The following is an 18,696-nucleotide window of genomic DNA, read 5'->3' as shown; positions in this document are numbered from 1 at the left end:
AGATAGATAGATAGATAGATAGATAGATGTCCTTCAAAGACTTGCAGAATATGGAATTTCATATTTTTAATAACATAAGGCTTTTCATGAGAGTGAGATTTGTCTGCTCCTGGTAGCACCATTCTGCTTCAAAAAAGATAATGTAGTTTGAAGAAACTCTGTATAGAGTTTTTAAATGCAAAATCTATCCATATGGGCAAATAAAATGCCCTTGCTGCAATTGCTGACAGTGACTATCCAAGATAATCCAGCAGGATGCAAAAGACAGCAACTGCTGAGCATTGCCAAGAAAAGGTTGGAGAGTACTTTAGAATCCCCTGTTTCACGTGAAAGTCTGTCAGATATACTAGGTCTGTAGACAAGACTTGGATGCCCCTGTGTTACAGTGAAATTTTGGGCAACTGTTCGGGGAGACTGATGTCCCTGTTGTTATTTAACATTTCATTTTTCAGTGGTCTAATGACTAAAGAATTAAACTTATTCCCTTAGTTATGATAGAAAACAAGTTAGGTACAAAAGTTTGAACTCACCAAGATAAAATAGATAATAGAGTGTTTTCTCAAATTTTGCCAAATACAAGTAGACTGGATATTGTAATTCTTACTTGATAACTCTTTTGTTTTATGTAATGTTATTATGTTGAAGTTAAAAACTTCCTTCTTAATTAGACAAAAATGGGGAAATGCTGTGAAAAAATCCCTCTGTATAATGTGTAAAAATATTTTGCTATTATTATTTTTTTATAAACAAAGTGACCTACCAATAGCTGAACAGGACAATGGCTTAACAGGATAAAGTTAGTCAGGAAATGCAAACTGAGAAAGACGTATTAAGGAATGTTAGAGTCAAATGAGTCACAAGCCAGATGGAAAAGGAGTCAGTCATACAAGAAGAATAGAGGTGAAATTCACTAGCCTCAGGGCCAGCCATAGATTAATAAAAATGGGTCAAGTTGTAAGAGCTACTTAGTATCAAGACTCAGCTATTGACTGAGCATTTATAATTAATATTAAGTCCCCAAGCTGATTATTTAGAAAGTGGCTGCCTGGACAGGAAAATTTCTGACCACAGGTACAGGATGAACAGAGCAAACCAAGCAAATGATGCATGCTCTTCAACCAACATGAGAAAAATAGCCTTTTCCTGGACCATTTCAAGATTCACAGTTATATTTAAATAAAGTACTCAGTCTCCAGGAATATTAGTGCATATACCACTGTTCATAATTATGGGTAGGCAGAGCTATTCTAGGTATTGACAGGTTAGTCCTAGACAGAATTCCAGTGCTCTTAGATGTAAGTGCTGTATTAAAGACTGGCATGAATAGTTCAAGCATGTTGTGAGCATGATACCAGATTTAAAACTACTATGAGCCAATGTTACCAACACCTGACATGTTGTATCTGGTGTGTACTGTAATGGAACTTCTTATGCAGTATTTCTCATTTTAAAACTTGTTTATGAGTTCAGTTTAGTGTATATTTGTGGATGTCTGCTTCTGCTTCCATCAGCCACTGTAGAATACAACAAGGACATATGTTCAACTATGTTCATAGCAGCATTGTCTGTAATAGCCAGATCCTGGAAGCAGCCTAGATACCCCTCAATCAAAAAATTGATAGAGAAAATGTGATACATTTACACAATGGAGTACTACTCAGCACAAACAAGAATGATAGAATCTTGAAAGTCACTGGCAAATGGATAGGAATGAAAGAAAACATCCTGAATGAGTTAACCAAATCAAAGAAAGACAAGCATGGTATATACCCACTCTTATATGAATATTAGACATAGAGCAATGGACTACCGGCCTACAATCCATACCAAAAGGGAAAATAGGATGTAAGGAGGACCCCGGGAGAAAAATACATGGTCCCCTGAAGAAGGGGTAAAGGATGGGAAACCCTGAGCAAGTTGTGAGTATGACAAAGGAGAGGAGGGAGTTGAAAGAAAGAGAAGGGTAGAGGAGAGGGGGAGAACAAGCGGGATCAGGAAGACTGAGACAGGAGGAATAGAGGAGGGCAAGAAGGGAGATACCTTGTTAGAGGGAGACAGTATAGGTTTAAAGAGAGGTTTGGCCCTAGGGAAATATTCGGGCATCCACAGGGATGACACAAACTAGGGATCTAGGCAGTACTGAAGATGCTGTCTTCGATATACTTCCCCTATAATGAGAATGATGACTACCTTGGTTGCCATTCCTAGAGCATTCATCCAGCAACTGATTGAAGCAGAAGCAGAAATCCACAGCTAAACATTGAGCCAGTTGTAGAGAGGGAGGAGAGATGAGCAAAGGAACCAAGACTGTTCTGAAGAAACTCACAGAAAGAGTTGGCCTGACCTAGTGAGAGCAAGAGATCCTAGTTGTAAAGCTGGGAACCAGCATTGGACCAAACCAAGCCCTCTGAATGTGGGTGCCAACTGGGAGGCCTGGGCCGTCTATGGGACCTCTAACAGTGTTTATCCTTGGTACACAGGTGTACTTTGGGAGCGAGCATTCCCTGTGAATTGATACTATGGCAGCCCGGATACATGAAAGAGGGTCTAACCCCTCCACCAGATGATGACAGACTTTGATGATTCCCGGTGGAAGGCCTCACTCTCCTTGGGAAGCGGGTAGGGGTGGGTTGTGGGGTCAATGCGGGGCATGGGAGGATGGGAAGGATAGGGAATGGGAGTGGATTGATGTGTAACATAAGATAGTTTCTAAAATAAAAATAAAGAAATGTCATTCTCAAAGAACTAAACAACCATAGCAGGAGCTCGAACAAAGGCATAATATAATGAGTCATATTGGTATAAACTACATTTTATCACCCACAAGAACCACAATTCTGGAGAATTACTATCACAATTAAGCACCTGTCTTTAGAGATGATTGTTATTAGAGTTAATTTATTATAATATGAAAGTGCAAATTATGAGGTCATATATCAGTTACAATATTGTTTCTGCATAAAGAAAAGTTTTATTACAAATACTGCATAAAAGTAAAAACAAATGAAAATCATATAAATAGGGTTCTGACAGAAATCTTCAGATAATATTTTTCTCCTTAATAGGCTAAATTTCATATGGAACACTTACACACATATTTGCGCATGCGCGCACACACACACACACACACACACACACACACACACACACACAGATTCAACACCGGACATCCTTTTCTTTCCTGTGCTGTACGTGTTCCATATAGTTGGATTTCTAACTTCACTGCACGCATCTTAACTTTCATGGGTAACCATGGTCTTTTTTATGGGACTTGTAGCATGCCAATGCATTTCCGGGCATCAGACACATACATGACTCCTGTTATATTCTTTTTAATTAATTTAAACCTGATTATAATTTGATAGTATGGAGATGATTGAAATATAACTATAGTTAATGTTTCTTGAAATGTATCTCTTCCTAAGAGTTACAAGTTGAACAATTATAGGAAGTAAATGTTTAAACACACTAGTTTTCCAGAAACTACTATCTACATTGAGATTACAAATCTGCTTCAAAAGGCTGTCGATTAATATTGGGGTATAAAAATCAAAATGAGCATATGATATCTGTTCTTATAGCAAAAGATTATCTTTGGAACATCTTACCTACTTGATCTCTTTTTTTCTAATTCTTGCTTCAGTTTTTTTTCTCTCCGTAGTCTTCTCAGCTTCTTTGTTTTCTTTTTCTTTTTTTTGAGAAACTGCTTTGCTAGGTAGCCCATGCTGGCCTCAAACTTACCTAGATCCTTTTGTTTCTCTGTCTGAATGATAATGTTGCATATGGCCTAACTTTATTCAACTCTAGCCTTGAATCATCATTCATTATCTTACACAGTTTTAGTGGTGTGGAAATCTGTGGACAGGTCAGTTAGGTAATTCTTACATGTATTGTTAATGAATTTGAACTAGATACCACCCATCAGGCAGTATTATTTTTCAATAATTCATTTTAAATTGATGAATAACATTGTATACACTAGCTATGTTGCGAGTGGTGCCTTGAAATAAGCAAATATCAAGAAATTACTAAAGCATCATGAATAGAACATAAATTGTAAGAAATATTTGGTTTATTTTTCAGTGAGAACACATAATTTAGCTCATCATGACATATTCCTTAACTCTGCTATTAATTTTGTGAATTGAGGCAACATACTTTTCATGTTATGCCTGAATTGTTTCATTCTTAGGATGGAAATTACAGTAATATACATAGGGCTCATCAGAATAAATGAAATGATTTTCAAAGCATTTAAAAGAGTCTTCATAATTCTTTAAAGAATTAACAATATTTTATATTTAAAATGAGGCTGAATACTTAAAAATGATTGATGGATACCATTTCAGGGTCAATATCAAGAGCAAGTATTTTTGTGCATAGTTAAATAGAAGATTAGAAATTCTTATCATGTTGGACATAAACATAATCATTTATAAGGAATTGGGTACTTATTTACTCTATCAATGGTAATGAAAATATTACAGTATCACTTCATATATCTAATTGTATTTGGGAGCCAAATTAAAACTGAAACTATATTAAATATTTGATGTAGAATATGTCTATTGTATAATGTAGGGATATAGTATATGATTTATTAAAGTTTGCCTGAGGATTCAGATACCAGTGCCAGCCACAAGCTATAGTAGACAGGCACACACCTTTAACCCTTGGTCTCAGGATTAAGAGATAGATGAATTTCTGTGAGTTCAAGATCTGCACAAAAGTGAAACAGTCTATAAGAGAATTATAGCTCACGCCTTTAATCCAAACATTACATAAGTATGTAGGACAGAAGCAAGGTCTGAGAGAGGCATTAATTCTTTAGCCACACTGAGGAGAGGTTACACTCTGAGGCTCAGTGAGAGCTGGTGAAGACAGGATCAGTTCATTCAGCCTGAGTTAGAGAATAGAAGCTAGTGACCAGCTGCTTTGCTTTCTGATATTCAGCTTGAAATTTGAACCCCAATATCAGTCTCTGGGTCATTTCATACTTTGTGTTACAGTATAGTCAATACTACAAAGTTTTGTTCATCTTCACACATTTCAGCACTGCTGAAGTAATAAATTATAATAGGATTCATTAAATATTTAGTAAAATGTTCAAATATTAAAACAGATCTAAAAATGCCTTAGCATAAACAATAAACAAATAAATGAATAAATAAATTGAGCTAAAGAGTTGGAGGAAATGTCAAAAGGAATGGGTAATTAGAATGACAAAATTCAAAACTCTTTAATGATGCATGAAATAGTGATAGTTTCCTAATAAAACAAGCATAATTTATAAAACTAAATTAACATCTGAAGTCTATGCTAAGTATGGATGATGCCTGTTACATTTAGAGTTTTAAGTGAAATGTCTATTGAAATCATACTCTGTAGAATAATGCTCCTTTGTTGGTGAATATATAAATAATATATATTGCCATAAATGCAATTGGCAATCAGAAAGTTTTGGAAATGATGAAAAAATCTGATAGAAAACTTTTCTTCATGGGAATGTTTTAATACAACAAAATATATGAGTGTTGAATTTGAACCTGTTTGAAATTCATCAAATTGTGATACCAGTGATTCTAGAAAAATTGAATTGTACATTGTATTTCATTACTATATGTTTTATATTATTGAATGAGGAAACATATTTTTGGATTATATTCACTTTCTATTATTTGCACAGTTGGCATATAAAATGATTGCAAATATAACAAGCTATTTTTTCACTTTTAAAAAGGAAACCATGTAGGCAACAGAAACTATATGTGATGACATCGGTGTATATGTCTGTACATAGGAGGAAGAGGGAATAATGTCAAGTGTTCAAGTACAGCTTTAGCTTCATAGGGATTTTGAGGAGAGACTAGGTTGCATGAGATTATGTATGAAGTAGACAAGAAATAAGAAAACAAACAAAATAGCGCAGCAAATGAAATAACAACACAGTCATGTACTATCAAAGACATTCATAAGAAGACCTACATAAAACTAACCTATCAGTCTATACATTGTGTTGTGTTGTAAAGTGATTTAGAATTGAGCTATGACTAATTATTACAAAAAAGTGCTTTTGTTTCTCAGTATGAAAACCTTTGCTGACAAGAAGGCTTAATGATAGAAGTTAACTAATAATAATTTGTGGATTTGGGGGGAGTTACTAGCAGACAATGTTCCAATAACATCAACACCTTAATCATTTAAAAAGAATGTATGGCTTTTCCTAAGTTAATTAACCATATAAAGTTTAAAATAGACATTAAACAGTCCTTTAATTCATGAAATGATGATTATTTTAGAAGAAAAATTATGCACCCTCAGTTACAGAATGAATTTTTATGTACATTATTAAATTTGGAATACTTTAATTAAATTACAAGATACATAAGAACTACTGCAAAATAAAGTAAAAGAAATCCATCCATGCCGGAATGTTTATCTTTAAAATACTGCTGGTATAAATTCAACAGTGACAATGGATATTCCTAGGTCTCATGTAATAAGTTGCAAAAAAATTAAATGTTAAAATTTGCAAATGTTGTCATGAAAAGAGCACTCAACAGTGTAGAGCACATGCTGTTCTTAAAGAGGACCAAGGGATGCAGCTCTTACATGGTGGCTTACAACTGTTTCTCCAGTTTCTGAAGAACTAATGTGTCTTACAGGCCTTTGCAAACAACAGGCGTACATGCTGTATTTAAACACAGGCAGAAGAAACACTCATACACATGAAATAAATAATAAAATAAATAAATAAAAGTAAATCTTTAATATTAAAACAAATACTAATGTGTTTGGGATCATACTGAGGAACTTCAAATAGCATCCAATACTCACTGATTTTGTTAGTAGACCTCTAGAGAATATGTCTTCCCAACTTATCATGCTGTCACTTGGAAAAATTCTGTTTATTTTCAACACTGATTTTGAGTGAATATCAACAAATATTCACATTCAAGACAAAAATTGGTAAATTATTTTTCACAAAATCAAGCTATGGTCATAGTATAGAGAAGCAACAGAAAATAATTGCCACCTATCTCTTGAAAAACAGAAGTGAATACATGATTACATATGCATTCTTATAAATAGGAATATTGGTAACATACTTATGAGCTGTGGTGATATATAATTTATGACTTATAAAAGCTTGCCTTTGGATTCAGAAAGCAAAGTCAGCCTCAAGCTATAGAGATCAGGAAGTGGTTAAACACACATTTAATCCCAGAAGCCAGAACTAGGAGTTTTTGGTACTCACCTTCAATCATAGGACTCAGGATTAATACGTTAATGGAACTCTGTGAGTCCAAGCCATACAGAACACACAAGATTGACCCTGTAAGAAAGAGTAACAGCTAATACAAAGATGACCACAGCACTTGGCATCACAAGGCTTTAATCCCAGCATCAGGAATTAACAAATGGAAGAAATAACTTATTTTAGCACATCTAAATTATTTTTCCAGAGAATGAATAACAAGTTTATAAGTTATGAATCCAGAGAACTTATACCAAACTCTATAGCTCATTGAACAAGTAGGTAGAAAATATTTGGACTGGGAGAATGAAATGAATTATGATGAAAAAAATTAGACAATGGAGTACTACTCAGCAGAAAAAAATGGAAGTTTGAAATTTTCAGGCAAATGCATGGAACTAGAAGAAACCATCCTGAGCGAGGTAACCCAGTCACAAACAGACAAACCTGGAATGTACTCACTCATATATGGATTTTACATATAAAGAAAAGGATTACCAGTCTACATCCACACCACAAGAGAAACCAGGCAACAAGAAGGACTCTAAGAGAGACATACATGGTCCCCAGTGGAAGGGGAAAGGGACAAGGTCTCCTGAGCAAATTGGGAACAATGGGGCAAGGGAGAAGGAGCTAGGACAATGAGGAGAGAGAGAAGGGGCATAAGGGAGCAGGAACTTTGTGTAGGGGTAAGTGTAGGGGAAGCTGTATCCATACCTGCTTAGGGGCTGGATAAAGGTGTGACTGACCATGCCTATAAGGGCGTGGTCAGGATAATGTAGAGTGAGAGTTGGTCAGGTAGCTTGTTTCTGGGTTTCGTTTCACTTTCGGCTTGCTTTACAGACTGCTGCCTGCCAACTAGCTAGGTCACTCTGTAAGTAAGATTTTTTCCCTATTAAAATCCCTTGTATCTGTACCTGCCTCCATATTGGTAATTTCTCGCCATATCTGGTATCAGTAGTGGGATCTTGGCCCCATTTGGGACAGCCTGTGGGTCCCACAGGCACTGCGGGCCTAGGCCGGGAAGGCGCCCTCTCTCCAAAGATGCTCCCAGCTCCCAGCTCACAGCCGATCCGCTGCACCATGCAAGAACATTCCCACTGCTGCTGAGCCTCTCTGAACCGTCTTCCTAGCTGGGAGAATTTCTAGCTGCGTACACAGTACCGGCTCTGACTGCAGCCTACCTGTGCCAGGAGGCCTCCTGCCTAGAGCCGAGTAGGCCTTGGCTATCAACAGCAGCTTCCCCTGGCCACTGCTGCTGTAAAGCCACATCTCTTTCAGTGATTGCAGCCCCAAGGCCGTATACTCTCTAAGATAAGCACAGCCACTTTTGTGACCTCTCCGCTGCTACCACCATCTTGTCTGACCCACCGCTACCAAATGCCATGCCAAGTTGTTGAACGCCTGTGCCACCTGCTGGTCAAAGATAGTTATGCATCTGGAGTAGAAATCAGGTAAAATTATGGGGGAGTATTTATTATTTGCTAAAATTGGTAATATTCAATGTTTGAGGAGGATGGTATTCTGCCACTTACGGCCTATATGCAGTAATGGCAGTTAGCTTGCTGGAATTAACAGCAATACACAATGAGGTTTTGGAGAACAGGTTAGGTCAGAATACAATTGTGCAGCAAGTAGAACAGAAATTGGACGATAAGCTTGGTTCTGTGTCCAATACGTTAAAGACAGAGTTGTCTGATACTCAAAATGAGATGCAGTGTATTTATGATAAGATAAATACAGAGAGATCCTCCATGTCTGAGGCATTAGAAGGTAGGCTGTCAGAGGACCACGATAAAGTAAAGAATATTTGTAGCCAGCTAGAAACTCAGCTAGGCACTGTTACCCAGAAACTAGATTCAACGGGGCAAAATACCCAGGATAGGGTTGAAGAATTGGACATGCCATTCAATCAATTATTGAAGCATCTAAGGTAGCAGATCACAAATTTGAGTCTAGATTTGAATGTTTGGAACATTTACAGTACAGGGCTGACAGATTAGATAAGACCATGCAGTCGATTGCTGAGGACTCAAAATCAGCAAATCATGACCTTGAATCTAGACTCCAATACCTAGAAGGCAGTTTCCATACCATCCAGACACTGCCTAAGGATGATCATACTAAAGACCTAGAAAAAGGTGTAAAGGAACAGTTAGAGCAATTACAGATTCACTGAAATGCTTTCAATATTTTATGGTTAAGGAGATTGAAACTTTTCATGAGGATTTCATTACTAGGCTTAAAGATCATTGGGATGCCACAGAGGCAGAATCACTCCAATCTGAGGCACCTACTCCACCCAGGTATCATGACTATTCCTCTAAGGTTGTTACTTGTAAACCATTAAGTGTATGAGTTTTCTACCATGGTAGAAAAGCCAGTTTCTAAGAAATATCCTCAAGGACAAATGGCTTATGTATGGCAACCAATACAGCTGAAGGATCTTAAGAATATTAAAGAATCAGTTGTCTCATATGGTCTCCATAGCCTATATGTAAAAGAGCTATTATATTCATTGGCAACCATTAACAGGGTGACACCCACAGATTGGGAACAATTGGTAGCAGCTGTACTTGAGAATTCATGCTAAATCCAGTGGAGTGAATTGTTTAGGAAAGAAAAATGCTCCTTTAGCGTCAAGGCATAAAGGAAGATTTTGAGCCCCGCTAGATCAGATGACAGGTATTCTACTAAGGTATATCTTATAAACTAAATAGAAACCTCCCAAAGGAAAGGGAAGTGTTTTGCTTTTATCTTCACAGGAAAACTCATCTCCAGAAGGCAAAGGTCACTGCATGTGTAGATACTTAAGAAGAAAAGGTAGCTATAACCATGAAACAAAAGGAACATGCCATACAGTAAACTTTACATCTGTCTCTCAGAGAACTCTATTTCTCTTTATTTCATAGCCCCTATTCAATTAAACTAATGCAGGATTTAGAGGTGGATTTGGCTTTCCTCCTCTGAAATCCAAGTGCATTGTTTAACTAAACTCTAGATTTTCTGTATTGTATCAAGAAGCCAATTGATGTAATACAGAATAAGAGAAGAATTTGGGACTGTTTTTGTCATTTCTTGGCTCTTTCTTTCAAGGTCTGCACCCTCATATAATTGTTATGTACCCATGGTTGCCTTTCCCAGCATGTCTACATGCACAGACAAACATTTCTCTGCTAACTGTTTATGTTTGAGTCCCACACAGCCAATGAAGACCTGCCTGACAGCAATCCCTGGACACCCTGGAAAGAAAATGGGCCACACCTCCTTGAATGCACCTGATCCAACTTTCTCCTTTTCAACTGACACTCTGGCAAGAGCTTCAGTTGATACTGACTTCAATCAAGTTGAGGATTTCAAGCGAGATCTTCAATCAAGAGAATCCCATCTAACATGGACTGTATTCAATCCTTTCATGATTTTTACCACACTAACATTTTCTACATACAGGACCCCACAAGGCTATCATCATCCCATTTCAGCAGGAAGTAACTTGGAGGATGCTATGCCCCCTTTCCCCATTGTTGTCACTTAGGACAGTGTATATACCTAGTTAGCGATAGCTTCCTATTGTTTACGGTTGGTATTGGAAGGAGATGTTTAGACTTGAACACCTCTTTCAGATGACTTTAGGGTTTAGTTAAAATAGAGAGTTATGATGTGACATAAGCAGATTGTTGTAATCCTTTTTTAGACTAAAAGGGGAATTGTAAGGGAAGTTGTATCCATGCCTGCTTAGGGTCTGGCTAATGGTGTGCCTGACTATGCCTGCAAGGGCAAGGTCAGGGTGATGTAGAGTGAGAGTTGGCCAGGGGGATGGTTTCTGGTTTCACTTTCACTTTTGGCTTGCAGTACAGACTGCTGCCCGCTGGCTGCCTAGGTTGCTCTGTAAGTAAGGCTTTTTCCTTACTAAAATCCCCTGTATCTCTACCTGGCTCAGTATTGGTAATTTCCCGCAATGGGGAAGAATAGAGGAGAACAAAATATGAGAGAGCATCAGAGAGGGAGCCAGTATAGGTTTAAAGAGAAATAAGGCACTAGGGAAATGTTCAGATATCTACAAGGATGACACCAACTAACCATCTAAGCCACAGTGGAGGGGTTACCTTAAATGCCTTCCCCTGATAATGAGATTGATGACTACCTTATATGCCATCCTAGAGCCTTCATCCAGCAGCTGATAGAAGTAGAAGCAGACAGCCACAGCTAAACACTAAACTGAACTGAAATCCAGTTGCAGAGAAGGAGAAGTGATGAACAAAGGGGTCAAGACCATGCTGGTGAAGCCCACAGAAACAGCTGATCTGAACAAGGGGGGAGCTCTTGCCCCCCAGACTGGGATCACTGGAAAACCATCATGGAAGTGATCTAGACACCATGAATGTGGGTGTCAGTGTGGAGTCCTCAGAAATCTAGGCGGCCTCTTGTAGTAGATCAGTACATATTCCTAACATAGGAATGGAATTCAGGAGCCCATTTCACATAGAAGGATATTCCCTCAGCATAGACATATGGGGGATGGCCTAGGCCATATCCCAAAGGATATGACAGACTCTGAAGACCCCCCCCTATGGAAGAACTCATTCTCCCTGGGGAGCAGAATTGGTATGGGATAGGTAGGGGGCAGGGGAGGAGGAGAGGGTAAGGGAACTGGGATTGACATGTAAAACAATCTTGTTTCTAATATAAATAAAAAAAATGGAGAAAAAAAAAAAACAGTGTGAGTTGAAGTCCACACTTACAATGCCAGGCTTTAATTCTAACATTTAGAAACAAATGCAACCAATTAGTTATGTATTCATTTATTGGTGCTATCAATTGCACCCCTGGCATTATGTTTAGTAAATGTATACTCTATTCCTGAGCAATGCTTCCAAGGCATAATAGAACTGTAAAAATATGTTTAGGAGTATTCAAAAAACCTGCACCAGACTGGAAGAACTACAAGACTATGTGGAAACAGTAAAAGTCTTAAAACACTGATGCATTAAGTTAACTCAAAGCAGGCACAACATATATGAAATGCCTGAAGGTATAAAACTTGTTAGAAGAATATAGAGGAATATTTAATATCTATGAATTATTCAATTGTTTTTTAAGTATAAAATGGAAGTTTGGAAAACAAAATATCAAAATTATGCCTTATGGATTATTACACAGAAGGTAAATTGTTAATGAGCATTGTGGAAATCTATTATTAATACACATGTGTGTCAATTTCTCTTTTGACCAAATAAACAATGAAGATCTGCAAATTATATACAGATATCCACTTACAAAAATATGTGCCCTTGGATTCATTTTCAATAAATGCACAAGTGGATAATAATCTTAGTAAATAGGAAAATGTGAGTGTTGGAGAAGATGTGGAGAAATAGAAAGTATAATCCATTATCTGTGGGCATGTAAAACTGTGGTTTGAATTGTGGTATGGTGTATTTATTTGTCAGTATAGTTATCATATGACAAAACAAATAATGGAAATCAGATAGTTATGTATCTATGATGAATTTTCATGGTAACAATATTTTAAAAATATGCCCCTGTGTAAAATCCTCAACTAATTAATACTCTGGCGAATAATAAAGCTGTGTTATTGAAACACCTACAGAGAAACCGTTTGCATGAAAATGAAATTAAAGATGCAGAGTGTCTTGTAGCTGTTATCAGACCCCTTAAGTCTCTACATGAAAATCTAAACAAAGTAAGAGAATTCCGATTCTCAATCACTAGTAATATTAACACGCTATGCCAGATGCTGTCTTTTTTCTAGAGTGGATCAATATGACACAATTAATATGCAGCTCATGTTTAGTGAATACTTATTTTGTTAATAATTCAGCAAGGAGAATCAAAAGCATTTGATCTTTACAGGCAACTCTGTTCCTTCATACACAGACTTACTGCACAATGTGTTTACTCTGAAATCTGTAGACTTCTTAATTGGGCCAGTTTTCTAAATGTCTTTGTTTTCTCCTTTTGTTGACAATACTACCCTACTTCAGGTTTATTGAGCAGGAAGTAGGAACCTGGTTTTAAATAACCAGAGTGTTCTTTCAAATGTAAAACTACTACCCACAAGAAATTGACTTCTGTCAGATGCTGTCATTATGTATTTGCTTGGATTTTAGAGATTAAAAATTATCATACATAATTATAAATCTGTTCTAGTTAAAAAGTAACTAGAAATTCTAATTCATAATGCCATCCAGAATACGGATTTGTTTTGTTTGTTTGGTAGAGGCTGCATAAGAAGATTTTGCCCATGAGTCCAGGGAACTAAAGGGACATGAGCATTTGTTTTTGATATGCTAACTCATGCATATTATATATCTAGTTACACTTTAAAGAGTGGAGTCTCATATTCTTAGTACAATGGAACAAGCCCATTCCACTTGTAATAGAAATCAAACATCTCTGAGTATAGACAGTGTGCATGTCTAATTATACAACTGAGATTTAAATGTCACATAAACTCCTATTTCTGACATACCTGAAATGGATTCTTTTTTCATAAATTTTGACCATAACAATGAAAATTTGATACACTGCAAGTATGGAGCATCTGAGATTGCTTCAGACAAGTTTTGGAAGAAGGAAACAAGGGTTCCCCAAGTTACCTTTTTCTTTTGTAAAAAGATCTGTCTCTTAAGCTTTACTTATAGTAATGACTCATTGTCTGAGGAGAAAACTTTGACCTGCACTACATATATGTCATAAGAATTAAGGATGATGGCACAAATGACCTTCAAATATATAATATAATATAATATAATATAATATAATATACCTCCATGTTGAGTTGAGAAGAATTTTTGTAATGCAATTATTAAAAGATCCCACTGGAACAAAATTTTGAGTAATTTACTTTATCGGTATTTAAAATTTGGAAAATGAATCAATTCAATATTTGTTTTACCAATGATGTCTGAAAACACAGAAACATAATGACACATCCCTGATTACCTTTGGCTTGCATAGTCTACTTTTAGAAAATTTGATAAGAGTCATAGTAAAGAATTATCAATGAGAATGGAAATACACTTTTAAACTCTGTATCTCCACTTGATTTCAGGCAGACAATGATATTAAAAGAAAATGATGACCATCCCAGGAGTGGTAGCTAGCCTGACTTCACAGGTAATTGGAGACATTTTCATATTAACTCCAATTTCAACATTCTGCCCCTGAATATATCACATAAGCAACCTTCTTTAACAAGCCAAATAGCAAAGATCCATCTATAATTCACAGCTATTCTTGATTACTAATCAGGGTTATTTTTCTTATAGGGATATCATTTGAAATATCCTCCAAAGCAAGCAGCTTCCTCTCAAAATTAACAGAACAACATATTCAAATAGAAAAGCATCTTAACATTAGATGAGTAATAATGGATCAAAATCATAATGTTAATTTATCATTTCAGTTACAATATTATTATATACTATGTATTACATTAATGAGAAACAGTAATTCTATATTCTATAGGATTGAATTAAGGGGAAAATGTCTTGCAAAATTCAGATAGTGCTGGGTTCCAACATGTCAAATATGAAAACCTAGAGTCACATGGTTGAAAACAATATATTCCTTTCACATTATAATGACATATCTATTTGTAGGACATTTTGAAACTCTTTGACACTTGAATACAATGTCTTTTGATCAAACACACTGCAATTTGTCTCCTCAGCTCCTCCCATATCTTCCTCGGTACCTTTTCTTACCAATTTTATGTACTTCTAAAGAACCACCAAATCCAATATGTGCTGGGGACTTGAAATTTTGCTTCTCATCTTAATAAGCTATATTTTTTGCAAGACACATTGTTCCATTAAGTAGTAAGTGGCATATATTGAAAAGAAAATATTTTAGTATCTTAATACATAAATCATTGACATGTTAATATATACATTTATACCACTGATTTGTATGTTTTGCCTTTATCCATTTGATGAGCTGCTGATCAGTAAATAACTGTTTTGAAATGTGTAGCTTATAACAATAGTGATGTTTAAATTAACATGTGATAACTTTTTGGTCCCTGGTAACCTGAATACAATATCCATTTTGTAATTTCTAGAAGATTACAATAGATTTTTGTCCCTCAATTTCTATTGAGCTGCTAATAAACACCATAGTGTTGGATAATTATATTTTATTCATTTGTTAAATTTATAGTTGTAGACAATAGCTTACATGAAGGAAATGACTTCTGCCATTTTCTTGTTATATGTGTTGTACAACATGTATGCTTATAATTTTCTGAAGTTCTGCCTTCTCTTTTTGTTTTCAATTGACATGTTGTAGACCTGTTTTTCCTCTTTTCTTTTAAATATATCACATATAAATTTTGCTCATAAGTGACACAAGGATTAAATTTAATACTCTAAATTCATATCAGCAAAGCTTTAACAACATGTACAATTGTTCATTATTTTATATCATTCTTTTCATAAATTTACATAGTTGATGTTGCCAAAATCATATTTATATGGTGAATAGCTACAAAAATCATAAAGTAGTCAGTACTTTATGAGATAAAATTTATCTCACTCTCTTGTTTTCAGATATGGGTTTACTTAAGTTACAATAATTATATCTTTTGTGTTGATAATTTTAATGTTTCAATTTATGAAACAACATAAAACAAGAAAATGGCACTGACTACTGAGATTTCACTTGTGCCTATAAATGACTTGGTTTCTACTCAGTTACATTACTCCATTGCTTTTTAGCACTGGAATTTCAAATGAGACATGTCTGCCATGTTGAATATTTATTATATAGTATTCCTTTTGTGAAAACACTATAATGATAAGTTCCTTGAATTTCTTTGAAAATACTGAACATTTGAAATTCAATAAAAGAAACAGGTAAAATGAAAACATTATATTGTTTTACTTTGTACATTTAATAAAATATAAAAAATAGAACATCACACATTTTTTATAAATATTAAAGTATTTTCATTTTTATGATAGTAATGGTGCAATAGTGTGAATTTACAGTGATCAGTTATATAACATATACACATAGGCCAATTCATTCAGTGATTTTCATCACTAAAACACTCTAGGGTTAATATAATTTTGTTTTGAAAATATGATTTTGTTTTTTTGTTTATATGATAAATATCAAGAATACTTCTAAGCTCATTGTCTAACATGCATGTAAACATTAAATCTCAATGTAGCCATTGTAATTTCCATGAAGAAAATCCTTAGGGTTTGAAATTTGATTAAGGGCAACTTTTGCTCTTCCAGAGGACCCGGGATTGATTTCCAGAACTCAAGGTTGTTCCCAAGACTAGTTCTTGTTACAGCTGCTCTGACACTGTCTTCTAGACTCCATGGGTATCAAGCACATACATATGTTGTACAAATATCCACATGTAGACAAAACTTCACAGATAAATATTAAAATATACTTTTTTCATTTGACCACAGTTTCTCTTACCTCCACCTTTGCCTGCTCCCTTCCCCAGCTCCCCACTACACTGGATCCACCACTCTCCGAAAAGAAAATGCATCCAATGGATAACACCGTAAGAGGACAACACAAGAAACAGTAAGGCAAGGCAAAAATGCTCATCTTGAGGCTATAGAAGGCAATTTAAAAGGAGGCAATAGGTCCCAAGATCAGACAGAAGAGTCAGGGACATACATATTTGCAATATTAGTTGCCCTACACAAAACACCAACAGAACAGCCACAACATATTTAAAGGACTTGCTGCAGACCTACGCATTACCAAGGCTTGGTTCTTCAGTCTCTGTGAGCCTATGGGACCCAGTTTAGTTGATTTAGTGAGATGTGTTCTCCTGATGTCCGCCATCTGATCCGATTCCTACAATCTTTCCTCCAGCTCCCCTATAGGGTTCCACATCTTAAGATGTAGGAAATGATGGAGACCTCAAATTTAAGCTCCCTCTCTTCATAATGTATGGTTATAGATATCTGTAGGCACTCCTGCTCCTAGAGGAAACCTCTCTGACTAAGACTGGACAAGAAAGCTAACTGTGAGTTTAGCAGAATATCATTAGGAATCATTAGATGTATTGGTTTATTTATGTATTTATTATAAAGACAGAGTTTCGTGGTGCAGTCTTGCCTGCCTGGAAACTCTCAGAATTTCATGCTGGCCTTGAACTCAGAGATTCACATGCCTCAGTCTCCTGAGTATTGGGATTAAAAACCTTTGCTACCCCTGTCTTGATATTACATTGATATTTGAGGGGGGGTGTGCAGTCATGTTTGGTTCTACCCTAGGTCTCTGAGATATTCAGTCTATGGTTCCTGGCCCTCCCAGGCTGTATAGTGCACAGTCTCTATCTTTTGGAGGAGGACTCCAGTGATTGACCACATTGTGAGTTATGAGCCACAATTCACCCACAACCTCTTCCAGGGAGGACAGATTGTATCTGGAGGGCTTTGTAGTTGGGTTGGTATCCTGTTTCATCTTTAAACAATTTTTTATTAATTAATTAATTTATTTATTTTTTCCAACTTTTTTATTTGAATTAGAAACAGGATTGTTTTACATGACAATCCCAGTTCCCTTCTCCCACCTGTCCTCCCCTACCCCCACCAACTAAAACCTTATCTGTCACTTATCTTTTCTGCTCCCCTGGATGGTGAGGCCTTCCATAGGGTGTCATCAGTGTCTATTGTATCCTTTGGGAAGTGCCTAGGCCCACCCCCGTGTGGCTTAGGGAGTATTCCTCTATATGGAATGGGCTCCCAAAATCCACACCTATGCTAGTGATAAATACTGGGAGCTGCCTGCCCCCACCCAACCCCCCCCCCGCCACACACACTCCTCTTCCATCTCCCATCTGCTCCTCATAGAGGATAAAGCTTCACCTAGGAAGTCTCCTAAGTCTCTCCCATCATCTATTTGAGGCAGAACCGATGCACCTCTCCATCTCTATGCCCCTCCATATCTCTCCATATAAAGTACAATCCACAAAGTCAGTTGGTACATTAGATTTATATCTTGTACCCACTCCCATTGGCATCATATATTGTCCCAGTTGCCCCACTGTCAAATATATTAAGGGAGTCTAGTTTGGTCTTATGCAGGTTCCCCATTTCTCAGACCTGAGTCAGTGATCTCTCGCTAGCTCAGGTCAAGTGATTTTGTCGGTTTCCCAGTCATGGCATTGACTCCTTTGTTCATATTATCACTTTTTCCTCACTTCGAGTGTACTCCAGGAGCTTGGCTCATTAGTTAGTTTTGGATTTCTGTATCTGCTTCCATCTGTTTCCAGAAGAGGGTTTAAGCTTTTCTGTGGTTGTAGATTGTAGGCCTGTGTATCTTTTTGCTTTATGTCTGGTATCCACTCATGAGTGAGTACATAGTATATTTGTGGTTTTGGGGTACCTGACTCAGGATATTTTTCTAGTTCTGTCCATTTGCCTGTGAACTTTAGG

The 18,696-nt window shown here is 36.4% G+C and overlaps 1 long non-coding RNA gene across 1 annotated transcript; it reads left to right on the top strand.

Annotated features, from left to right (window-relative positions):
* The first annotated feature begins 11,109 nt into the window (after nt 1-11,109).
* Nucleotides 11,110-16,840, top strand: LOC118239663. Its single transcript, XR_004772414.1, has 3 exons — nt 11,110-11,146; nt 14,334-14,398; nt 16,749-16,840. It is a non-coding gene; the product is annotated as an uncharacterized LOC118239663 (long non-coding RNA).
* The last annotated feature ends 1,856 nt before the right edge of the window (nt 16,841-18,696 follow it).

Source organism: Cricetulus griseus (assembly GCF_003668045.3).
Source record: "Cricetulus griseus strain 17A/GY chromosome 1 unlocalized genomic scaffold, alternate assembly CriGri-PICRH-1.0 chr1_1, whole genome shotgun sequence".
Lineage (NCBI taxonomy): Eukaryota > Metazoa > Chordata > Mammalia > Rodentia > Cricetidae > Cricetulus > Cricetulus griseus.
Note: the sequence above shows the minus strand (reverse complement) of the source record. Positions and strands in the feature narration are given on the sequence as shown.